Raw genomic sequence first — 11,180 nt, forward strand, 5'->3', positions numbered from 1 at the left:
GGGGGAGGGGGGGGAGTGTATATGGTACATGAGTAAGTAAGGTATAGCAGAACTACTGTACCTCCTAGGTAAGAAGTCATTTTTGGGCACAAACTTCGCTAGCTCACCATCCCATCTCCCTCCTGCTCTTCTTCCCAAGAATGCAGTTTCTCTCAAATAGAAAGGAACCACTGCTCAGGAAGTACTTTTCAAAGTAAGTCAGTAGTATGGTCATTTTGTAAAGAAAGAAAGAAAGCATCCATGTAACAGGGGCACCAGCTGTCTATGTCATTTTTCCAGGCGCTGTGCCAAAACATGAGATTGTTGGAGCAAGTGTGCTATATCAGAACAATTTTCAAAGTCAATTACAATCAAAGGGCTTTAGATATGTTAGTTAAGCCTAATAATCTGCAAAGTTAGTATCACTATTCCCACTTCCCAGTTAGAGAAACTCAGGTTCCAAAAAAGTTAGGTACATGGGAGATACTTCAGTTTAGTACTGTAAGCAGGACTCTAATAGACATAGATCTGGCCCCAGTACAGACCTTATAAAACAAATGGAATTATAAAATTTTATAGAAGCTGAAACTCTGGCTTATGGGCTTCAATCCCCATTTTGCAGTTGACTTGTGCCAGCTGGAGCAATTCATTCATCACACAAGGCACTTCTCTTGGAAAAAGGAAGGTAACATTCTTTATAGGCCTGGAGAAAATTTGCCCATTACCTACTAGCTGCTAAAAACAGTGTCCTACTATTCTTTTCCAAAAGTATATCTTCAAAAAGGCAAGCTTCTACAATATAAAGGAATAATTTATTTATGTATTCTATTTAATAGTTCCACTAACAACCAACGTACCATACAATACGTTAAAAAAAATGTAACTACTTTTCACAGAAAAGCCTTAATTCCACATGTATACAATTAAGTAATTCACATCCACCTCCAATCCAGCACAAACACTTTACCACATACCTATCTGAAGAAGATCTACATAAAAGAGACTAAACCTACTACTACTTCAAGTGCCACTACTACTACTGAAATAGTCAATGTCATCTGGAGGTACACAAGTCAGCTAAGATACCAGAAGCAGTCTAGCGGTAGCAATACAGAACTCAGCTAGAGCTTCACAGAAAGATAAAATACCTTGCATCAAGTTCACTGCTCCTAAAGCTAGATCGTTTCCAGTACCTGAGCTAGGTTGTTTAAAGCATCTTTTCTACACTGTAAACTAGTCCATACAAGCATTAAATGGTAGGATGCCCTGCTTTCCCTGCCCCTGCTGAGAGCAAAGCCTCCCATTTCTATCCTGAATGTTGTCTTATAAGGCATCTGAAAAAAAATGTCTCTCCCCACAACTGGGAAATGCCACGGAGAAGAACACGAGCACACTGTCCCACCCTTCAGCCCTACCCCATCCCAGAGTTGTCTGCCGTAACAGCCAGGTGGATCCCTGCCTCTGTGCCAAGCTTCTTCCCAGCTGCAGGGGAAGAGGAAGGTTAATCAAATCTACTATTCCATCCTTCATTACTTGGTATGGTGGAAGAACCAGTAGTTTCAAATACTACAGAATTCCAATTTTTACTCTGGGTCTTGTAACCTGATCTTGTTTGTTCATGTCTGTTTCACTGATACCCAGAGGGTTCTGAAAAGCAACAGTGAAATCAGACAGGTCTGGTTGACAGCTTTCAGGTCAGTTGAGAAAGCTCGGATCTGAACCGAGATCACCTCACTAATCTTATCTACCTATAGTCTCTAAAGGCAGTCTTGTATCAATTTACACTCTATTCATGATTAAGTCATTCCTGTAACAGCCATAAGGACTCTAGTGTTGAAGACATATTATAGCCTTGTTGGTCTAAGAAATATGCAAAGATTTTTGTGGGTGATCTCTCTTCACCAACCATGACTAACTGCACAGTTGAAACAGATGAGCTTTCAAATCCAGTGCATTCTTCCTCAAGTCCTAAAGGTACTTTAGATTGTTGTGAATTTTTAAATATACTCCATTAAACAAAAAACATGTGTGTGTGGGGGGGGGAAAATTAACTCAAGTCCCTGATTTCAAGACATTTAAATAATTGATTCTGATCTCGTTTTGCAATTTTTAATTATTATTTTAGAGGGAAAAGGGTCAGGCTCATTAGTACCAAATTATAACAGCCATTCTTGCTAACCAAGAAGATAAATCACGTTTACTTTTATTAAACTACATAATTGCTTAAATACATTTATATTAAAAATATATAAAAATCAGAATAAAAATGACAACAGTGAAATAAAATTTCTTCATTATTTTTACTCATAATTAATTTCAAGCTGCATTTTAGATGGAAACAAGAACCAGATAAAAAGAATCTGCACACTATTTAAAATTTACTTTTTATTCTAGTTGAATAAAGCTACTTTAAAAATGCACCTTACATATAAAGGAAAAGAGCTCATCAAAATCTTCTATAGCTAAAACAAAAGATTTAAACACAGCAACTATTATGCTTAGTTAACGCTAACCTTGTGGTTAGGGAAGTCCATTAGGAAGGGAGAAATCTGGGAAGGGCATAACTAATGAATTTAATGCCGTGGGCAAAACTCCACAGACTTGAGGGTACAGCGAAGAGGGGGTTAGGGGGGAAGGAGTGAAAGAGGGGAGCCAGAGGGAAGAAACATTTCTGTTCATCTTATACCTGTTATTAGGAATAGCTGCCAGACTGGCTCAGATTGTCATCTATGACCAAGAGCATCCCAGCCTTGCAGCATTCTGCCTGGGGTAGTTTTGGTTCCAGCAACTTCAAAACTTCATGCTTTCCTGCAAAGGACAAATCAGTCCACTTTTTTCTCTCAGATATGCCAAGTAAGTAACCCAATATGACAATTAAATTCAGAAGTGCTCAGTCTTTGCAATACAAGATTAACTGATTCCATCTATATTTTTAGAAGTTATAGCTAGTTTTTGGCTTATGCAATAAACCAAAATATGTGACTAACTGGGCAAAATTTAAGGGGATAGATAACAAAAGGTTCTGTCCTATAGAAAAGTATTCACACAGTTTAGTTATTTGTATAGTTGATATGCAGTTAACCAAATTCTACTGTATTAGGCACCCATAGTTTTCACCAAATTCAGTAAGACAGAGGTCAATACGCCTGTGGCAAAAAATCAGTTTGGTTATTCAGCTGCCAAACCACAGCAACTGAATGTTCCCCCTAAGTGGGGGGGACAGAAGACCCCTGTTCAATCTGGGCTATTAGAAAGTCAGCATTTCTACTTGGAACATTCTGCTGGAGTTAATTTTTGCATATAGGAAATGGAAAAAAAAAAATCTCCCAGTGACAGTAAGAAGGGAAAAACACCACATTTTGTACCCAAGTTGGTAGGTATTCATGATAGCTTCTGAAATCAACATTGACAAATTGATCTTACATGTGTATGTTGTCTCAAAAAAATACTGCTTCTGTACAGTATGCCCAGACCCCCTGGTCTAAGTAAAGGCAGTCAAAGCCCAAGGCTGAAACAATTAAATCTTTACAGGTTAGTCTAAGATACATAGATTGAACTGATAAGCAAGTGAATAAACATTCACTTTTGATGCCAGAAATGCAGCCATGTGCCTGCAGTGGCCCAGGTCAGAAGCCAGGGGGCGTTAGAGAACACCTCTCTGCTTAACTGGAGCAGACAGCTTGGGGCCAAGGCTAGCATGCCCACCCTGGGTGCAAAGCATCCTGGGATGCTGTGGGACTATAAGTTAACTTGAATCTGGAGGGGATCTGGGACAGTAATTCAATACACTGATTTAACCCAAGTCAGCTATGTCTGATACTATATCCATCCAGCCTTATCTCAAACCACTTTCAACATGGCTGAAAGCGGTTTAGGTGCACTGAATTTTTGTTGCATTATAGATTTGAACTAGTTTCCAGTCACTTATACTGGTTAGTGTGTAATTTCTGTCTCTAGCACTGGAGCCAATTCAGATTTCTACTTGAGCAAAAACAGTGTTCTATTTTAAATTCAACTGTCAGGCATATACATTATGTCATAGACATGTTATATACAAGAGTGAAGTTCACCCACAGAACATTCATATCAGCAAAGGCTTAACCTTTAATTGAGGGGATTAAGTTAGCCCCGACTGTATGTTGTTTAAGGGTTAACCTTTACGTACTGTGGCTATTTTCTATTTAAATCACTTACGTCACTTACTAACTTTATAGTATTTAGAAGAAATACAGAAGTGCTTTGAATAATATATTACTATTTTAAAATGGTCAGAGTCAATAAGAAAGTCAAAAGCGTTATTTGGCTGTGTTGTGTCAGAAGCAGCTAAACCATCTTTGCATATATCCAGTAAAGATGGATACAGCTGATTCTTCTTTTCAATCTTAGATTAACAAATGCTTTATTCTCCAAAGTGTGCAGTCTTTAGACTGTTCACTGATAAGAGGATGACTTAAAACATTTTTGAGCTCACAAAGAGGAAGAAAAATGTGGAGAGAAACAAACAAGTTTAGATCACCTGTCCTCTCAGTGCAACAAATCAGATATCCCACTGAAACTGGTTCAGCCCAGGAAAGTACTTAACAGCATCTTTTTCTAACTTGGCTAATGTCACTATCCTGACTTAATTTGAAAAATCTTACTTGACTGAATTAAAAGTGGTTTCCCCGATTTGCTTTGCACCTATGTTGAACCTTTGGCTAAGCGTTGAAGAATAGCAGTTAAAATTTGACTCCAGTAGAAAGCCAAAACACTTTCTCAATCCAAGTAATTTTGGAACAGTATCTAATAGAGCCTTTTAAAGATTCTCAAAATGAATAATTTGAAATCTAATCTTTTCTCTTTTATCATTTTCACATTCTATGGCATTCTTGGTGTACGTTTTTCTTTTATATTTAAAAAAGAAAAAAAAAAAAAGTTGGCAGTGCTAAGCATCTAGTCACTTACTACACTAACAAGCCAGTACTCATTTCTGGTAGAAGCAAATAAATTTATATTTCAGATTATCATTGACAACTGAATGAAATTTAAAGTAACTTTCCAATGTTCACTCAAGTAAAATATCCTTTGGGAGTCTTTTCCTGTTATGTCAAACTTTCTAATGAGACCCAGACTTCATTTGAAGGACATTAAATCTTCCAGTAGATTGTGGCTTTGTGACAATAGTATGTGGTTTTTGTTAAAAAGACAAAAAAAACTCTCACAATTTACTTATCTTGTAATATTGATGGTTCTGTCTACAGCCAATTTCTTGCTTGCATTTTGCATGTAGCAAATAAGATGCGAAACCACGAAAGATGGCAGGGGGACACAACCATGGGACTTGCAGTTTATTATTTCTTTTAACTACTTAGAAATTAAGATGAGCTTAGTTACTTTGCAAGAGATCAAATAATGTGGTTGCCTACAGTACCAGAGGATTAGACTGCGTGACCAGAAAGGTCCTACCCAGTTCTGTCTTCTTCTAACTGTATCCATCAAAAAAACAAAAACAAACAACCCCCTCCCCACAGGCACAAACTAAGGACTTTATTTGGATCTCAGGTACAACTCACTGCATTATATTGAAGGGGAAAATGACAAACAATCACTAGCCGACTGTACACGATAGGACACTTGCACTATTTAAGAGTCAGGTTTTTGTTGACTCTAAACCATTGGTCTTACTATGCCGGTAGTCTCATAGCAGAAGGAGGTAGTTCTCTGCGTTAGGTTCTCTTTCCATAAGGTGCCACGCTGCCCTGCATTCAGCTTGGTTTCAGACTCATTCACAAAGGCAGGAGCTTTCCTAGGCAACCACCTGCTTCGTGGCCGTGGGATGGCACAAGTCCATTCATAGCCCCTGACAAAGGCCGTCACCTACGGCTGTCTTTCTGAAGGAATTAGTCTTTAGAGGTGCCGCCCTGCCTCCTCCCCGGCCATCCAGTATCCATTTTGACACATCTAAATGCCCGCTTCCCCCCCATCAGCATAGCACACGATTGTGCGAATGGCACAAAGAGACTGCCCTCCCTCCCAAAAAATAAACCCTCGTTTCATGAGGGCAATGAACAATGAAAAGGCTCCAACGGATCCCTCCGAAACCCCAGGCACATTCCTCCGCCAAAGCTAAGCCGCCGAGCCCGCCATCGGCCGGCGCAGCCCCCTGCTAGAGATGGTTTTCTTCAGGCAGGCACGGACAAAAACGCCTCGCGCAGGCAGGTGAGGGGGAAGGGAGCGAGCCCGGCCGGGCGGGGGGCTGCCGGCGGGCTGAAGGGCAGCACAGGAGCGGCTGGGAGCTGTCAGTCCTTTGACACAAGTTTCCAAAAAGGAAGAGCCCAGGAGCCGCAGCAGGGCCGGCCCCCCCCGCGGAGCCCGGCCAGCGGAGCCCGGCGGCGGGGGGCGAGGAGATGGGGGAAGGAGAGCAACCCCCGGCCCACCAGGACACTCACCTCGCGGGGCGGCCCGCCCCATCCCGCCCTGCGGCCGCGGGGATGCTCCGCGCCGGGCTGCGGCAGCCGCCGGCTGCGGGCTCGGGTTACGCCAGCCTCAGCCTTAAAGGGGAAGAGCCGCTACCGCCTCCACCTGCCGCCGGGCCGCGCTGCGCTGCGGCTGGGGCTGGAGCCGGCGTGTGCGGGTCGCCCCTGGGCCTCGTGGCGGGGCGTGACACCCCCTCTCCACCCCGCTTCCTGGACCTTAAATGCTGGAGGCTGCAAGTGGGAAGAAGAGCGGACACCCCTGCTCATAGCCTGCTCCTCCCTCCAGCGCCCCTCTCTGCCCCGTGGGTCTCGGGCCGACCCAGTCTTCCGCCCTTGCAAGACGGCGGCAGGCTCTGGAGGAGCTTCAGGGCCCCCAACACACCCAGGCAAATGCCCTGCAAAGACATGGGGGGAGGCAATCCCCTTCCTATGAGGTGCCCTCACAGCTGAACCTCTGAAACTTGCCAAGAAACATCTGATGATTCACCTTTAGGGCTGTTATTACAAACCTACGAAGTTAGCACTTAGCAAGGGCGTCAAAGGCAAACACAAATGTGTGTGTTATATACAAGGACAGCCAAAATAAATATGGACCCTGCTATGTAGTCAAATTAAAGCTGGATGAAAACTGGCCATAGCATTGTGACACTTTCAAATGCTAATTTTGTAGCTGGGCAGCTCTTTTTATGTCTGGGTAGTCATTTTTATCCTGTGATAATTACTTTGCAGGTGTGGCCTGTCTAAATCTATTGTGGGAATTAACCAATTACATTATAGTTACTTTGCTCTGATGGCCAGTCTTATTTGTCAGGTGTGGCCAACCTAAAATTATTACACATTGTGTAATATATGTAGCAGGGGCCTCTAAGAAGTGTTTAGCACAGTACCAGGGAAAATGGATATGCAGGTGGCAGTCCAAGGACTACATTTCAATTTGAATGTATAAACATCACAAGTTTATTTTAAGGAAAGATGTATCAACATGAAATGTACATTCTGCAACAACTCCATAATGCAAACCTGATGGCATGCAAAGCTCAAGACATGCCTGGAAATGCAGCCTGAGACAAGTAGCCAGGCCTAAACACCTGTGTTTTGTTATATAAAAATAGAGAAATGGCCACACCAGTGGTCCATTCAGCCTAGTCAAGTCTTTGACAGCTGTTAGTCCCATATAAATAATACATTGTACCATTATAAAATAATCTTCTGAAAGTTTTTTCTTTAATCAATTAAAGAAAGCAAACATACGCTGACAATTTTTTCCTACTGTATATGGCTGAAACTCTGTATGGAACTGATTAGGAAAAAATATGACCATAAGAGACCTAGATCTTCACACATTCTTCATCAGTGACCAACAAGACATGATCATTATGTTTTATCTTGAAGTTAATTTAAACATTTCTATTGTCTAGAAGATACGACATAAAACACCTTACTTTTATTTTCTGAACTCAGGATATATGTTAAGGCATTGATATATGTGGTAGAAAATACATCATATAAGAAGCCCTCCCATTCAAATGAAAAGTTGCATTGCCATGACAGCAACAGAGTATAAGTTTAGTTTAGCTTAGGTTAAGGAACCAATCTTGCTATACTAATTCAGGCAATGTTCCCACTGAAGTCAAAACAGAAATTAACATGAGTAAATTTATGGGTTCTCACTTTGCACCTTTGACACACAAAGCAGAAGTGGCATTATGGTAATTAAAAGTATATTGATTTGCTTAGACCAGGATGGTAATTCTCCTTCACAGGGAGTTAAATTTTTTTAAGTTTGACATTGTTTGCTTCAAAAAAAAAAAAGTGAAATCTTCAAAGATTTCCTCAAAAGAAAATTTGGAGCATTTTTTTCAGAATGTATTTATAAATATGTTGCTTGATTTTGAAATATTTATTGTAATATATGCACAATTTTAACATTTTTTATTTAAAACACCTTTTCAAAATTCCAAGCCAGGATATCCGATACACTCAAAAGATGAAGGAAAAAAAAAGAAAAAGAAATATATGCTCATTCACTTCTACATTTTCACTTTCAATCCAGGGGTCTGCATCTTGTTCTTAATATTAATGCATGTTCTCTTCCCTCAAGCTTTATAATAGTGTGAGGTTTTTCCTGAATGCTATCTCAGTTTAGGGGCTACAGCCAACTCAGAATGTAAACAGGGTGCCAAGTCAAGAGCTGGGAGTGGCAGCAAATACTAGGCCAGGGTTAGCTGCCAAAGATCTGCAGCCAGAACAAACTGAGGGGCAAATGTCAAGAAACATACAGCCAGGAGGCAAAATCAGAAACCATAGTTAGGAAGGCAGAAAACAAACCAGAGTCAGCAAACCAGTAGACAAAGCAAGGGAAGAAGTCAAACATCAAGGAACCAGGGCAAAGACTAAGAAACAAGGCAAGAAGCTGGTTACAGACAGGAAGCTCATGGGCTCTTCACAAGGTTCCACTGTTAAGGTGTACTAGGTTGCCAACCTAGTATATTTATGGCAGCAGCTGTTGAGTCTAAAGAGCCAGAATCAACCAGGTAGACAGACTGAGTTTGCAGAAACTGGCTTAACTTGGCTAAGTTCCCTCATTCATCAAGTTATGGAGGAAGGGTTCAACCTTTAGAACCAGTGATTCTCAGCTAAAGTTCTGTGACACTCTAGGGTGCCTTTAGATCCTTTCAAGTGTGCCACAGGCTGCCGTGCAATGTTAGCACTGTTAAGTGTGCAAACATGATTCACAAGATAACCCCAGAGATAAATAAGAATCCACAGTGTTAAAAACCTTCTAACCTGTTGTGATTTTCTAAGTACTCTGCAAAAGGAAAAACTGCTCTATTATTTTTCTGTAGTCAAAAAACAAGTGAAAAGTAAGAGTTGGCATTTTCTGAGGGGTGCCTTGACCCTAAGAAGAGGTGCCTTGAGTTTAAAAAAGCTTAGAACCACTGCTTTAACCTCATTAAAGTCTCCTGACTTTGTCACTACTAAGCTAATCAAAGAAATCCACTAGAGTTTTACCTTAGGAAGGACTGCATGACAGGTTCATAAACCAGGATCACAAAACACTTTCTTCACTATCCCAGCCAAGAGCAGCCCTCTATGCTGCTTGAAGACCACCAGCTCTTCAAACCTTCTTTCACCATATGTCCTTCCTTCATTACAGCCATAACAGCTGTCTCCTTAGCCATTCTGGCCAACTGTGGAATTGTTTTCCAGAAAAAAACTATTCTTGCTAACTCTTGGCAACTAACTGCCAGGATAGCCTTAATTTCACCATTCTGCCACTACAGGGTTATACAATGTCATAAGCCAGAGATATTGGACTTATTCTTAGCCTCTACATCCTTCTCCTGGGTGACTGTTACCAGTATTTTCAGTGGAGTACTACAAGTAGTATAGTAGTATGCTGCTGACAAATGTTCTGTTTATGGCACGGACATGGCAAGAGGTGCAATTATAGGATTGGGGATCAGATCCCAATCATGCCATATTGCTGCTGCAGAGGAGGCTGGGGATCGTAAGTGGGAAGTGCTGCTCCCATACCTAGCAGTGTTGGTCAACTAATAGGTGCTCCCAACCACAGATGTGCATGGGAGTCAAGGGCTCCACGTGCTCCAACGGCTGGGAGCCCCAGTCAACTGACAGGCACTTTCAGATTCAGGAGGCAATGAAGACCTCAAAGGCTTCTGTGCTGGCTACACATTCAATTTGTGGCACAATAGGAAATCATCACAAAGTTATTATATATCTTTTACATAGTTACTACCTGTTATGATATGACTGCCTGTTATACACTGGATTCTGAAGTTTGTGCCTGCTATTATTTTGACTGGTGAGTCAAAATAACTACGGCACACCAGTTTCTATAGCCAACCCTACACAAGGGATTAATGAAACATCATTTAGCATCATTTTACTCCCCAGCCTGAAGGATCAGGTCTCTATCTAGAGTCAGGCTGACTCGAAGCAGCCTTTGGTAAAAGTCCAGAGCAGGGCTTGAACTCACACTTTCAGAGTCACAGTGAGATGCTTTAACTGCTTCTATCACGGTGACCCTTGTTTTCACATCATTATATGTATACTCAATTTCATTGTTTCCTCTGTGCAGTCAAATGGTTTTCTATTCATTTTGCTGGAGCTTGCACACATCAAAAAGGGACAGAAAAAAAATTAAAAATAAAGCAAAAGGATTGTAAAAGCAGAAAACTGGCATGATGACTTGGAGAAAATCATTTAGTTTGAAGCTAATTATTTTTAATTGGCAAGATTTCAGGTTAATATCTTTTAAACTATTTTGGTAAAGCTTCAGAAAGAATGACATCTCAATCATGTGCCAATTGTGAAAAATGCATAGATAAATCTACACAGCTGTTAGGGCATGTGCTAATGGATGATCATTAAGTTTTGACTGATTCAAGCAAAGCTTAAAAGGCTATCTTTAGCATGCAGATGGGTGATACTATCATGAATGTGAACAAAATCCTTAGATCTGCTGTGCTTTATTTCAGAATCTGATGCTATCATTTAAATCAGAAATGCCTCCACACAAGAAATGCTGCTTGTTCTGTGCTCCATATTACACTCATTTTAATTAGCAAATTGGATATCACAAATAGCACATTTTTCATAGATTTCATAGACATTAGGGCTGGAAGGGACCTCGGGAGATCATCAAGTCCAGCCCCCTGCCCAAAGGGCAGGAAGTCAGCTGGGGTCATAGGATCCCAGCAAGATAAGCATCCAATTTACTCC

General features: G+C 41.1%; 1 protein-coding gene across 4 annotated transcripts in view; it reads right to left on the bottom strand.

Moving 5' to 3' along the window:
- TMEM56 (transmembrane protein 56) overlaps positions 1–11,180 on the bottom strand; it is a 63,098-nt gene that overhangs the window by 29,115 nt on the left and 22,803 nt on the right. Inside the window, exon 1 of one of the 4 annotated variants that reach the window (XM_019531065.1) lies at positions 6,408–6,514. The exons of the other annotated variants lie outside the window; for them this stretch is intronic. The gene's annotated coding sequence lies outside the window, so the exon portion shown is untranslated. Of the gene's footprint in view, positions 1–6,407; positions 6,515–11,180 lie in introns of those variants that run through there. 4 annotated transcript variants of the gene reach the window in all.

The sequence above is a fragment of the Crocodylus porosus genome, unplaced genomic scaffold (assembly GCF_001723895.1).
Source record: "Crocodylus porosus isolate Cpor-Errol unplaced genomic scaffold, CroPor_comp1, whole genome shotgun sequence".
Classification (NCBI taxonomy): Eukaryota; Metazoa; Chordata; order Crocodylia; family Crocodylidae; genus Crocodylus; species Crocodylus porosus.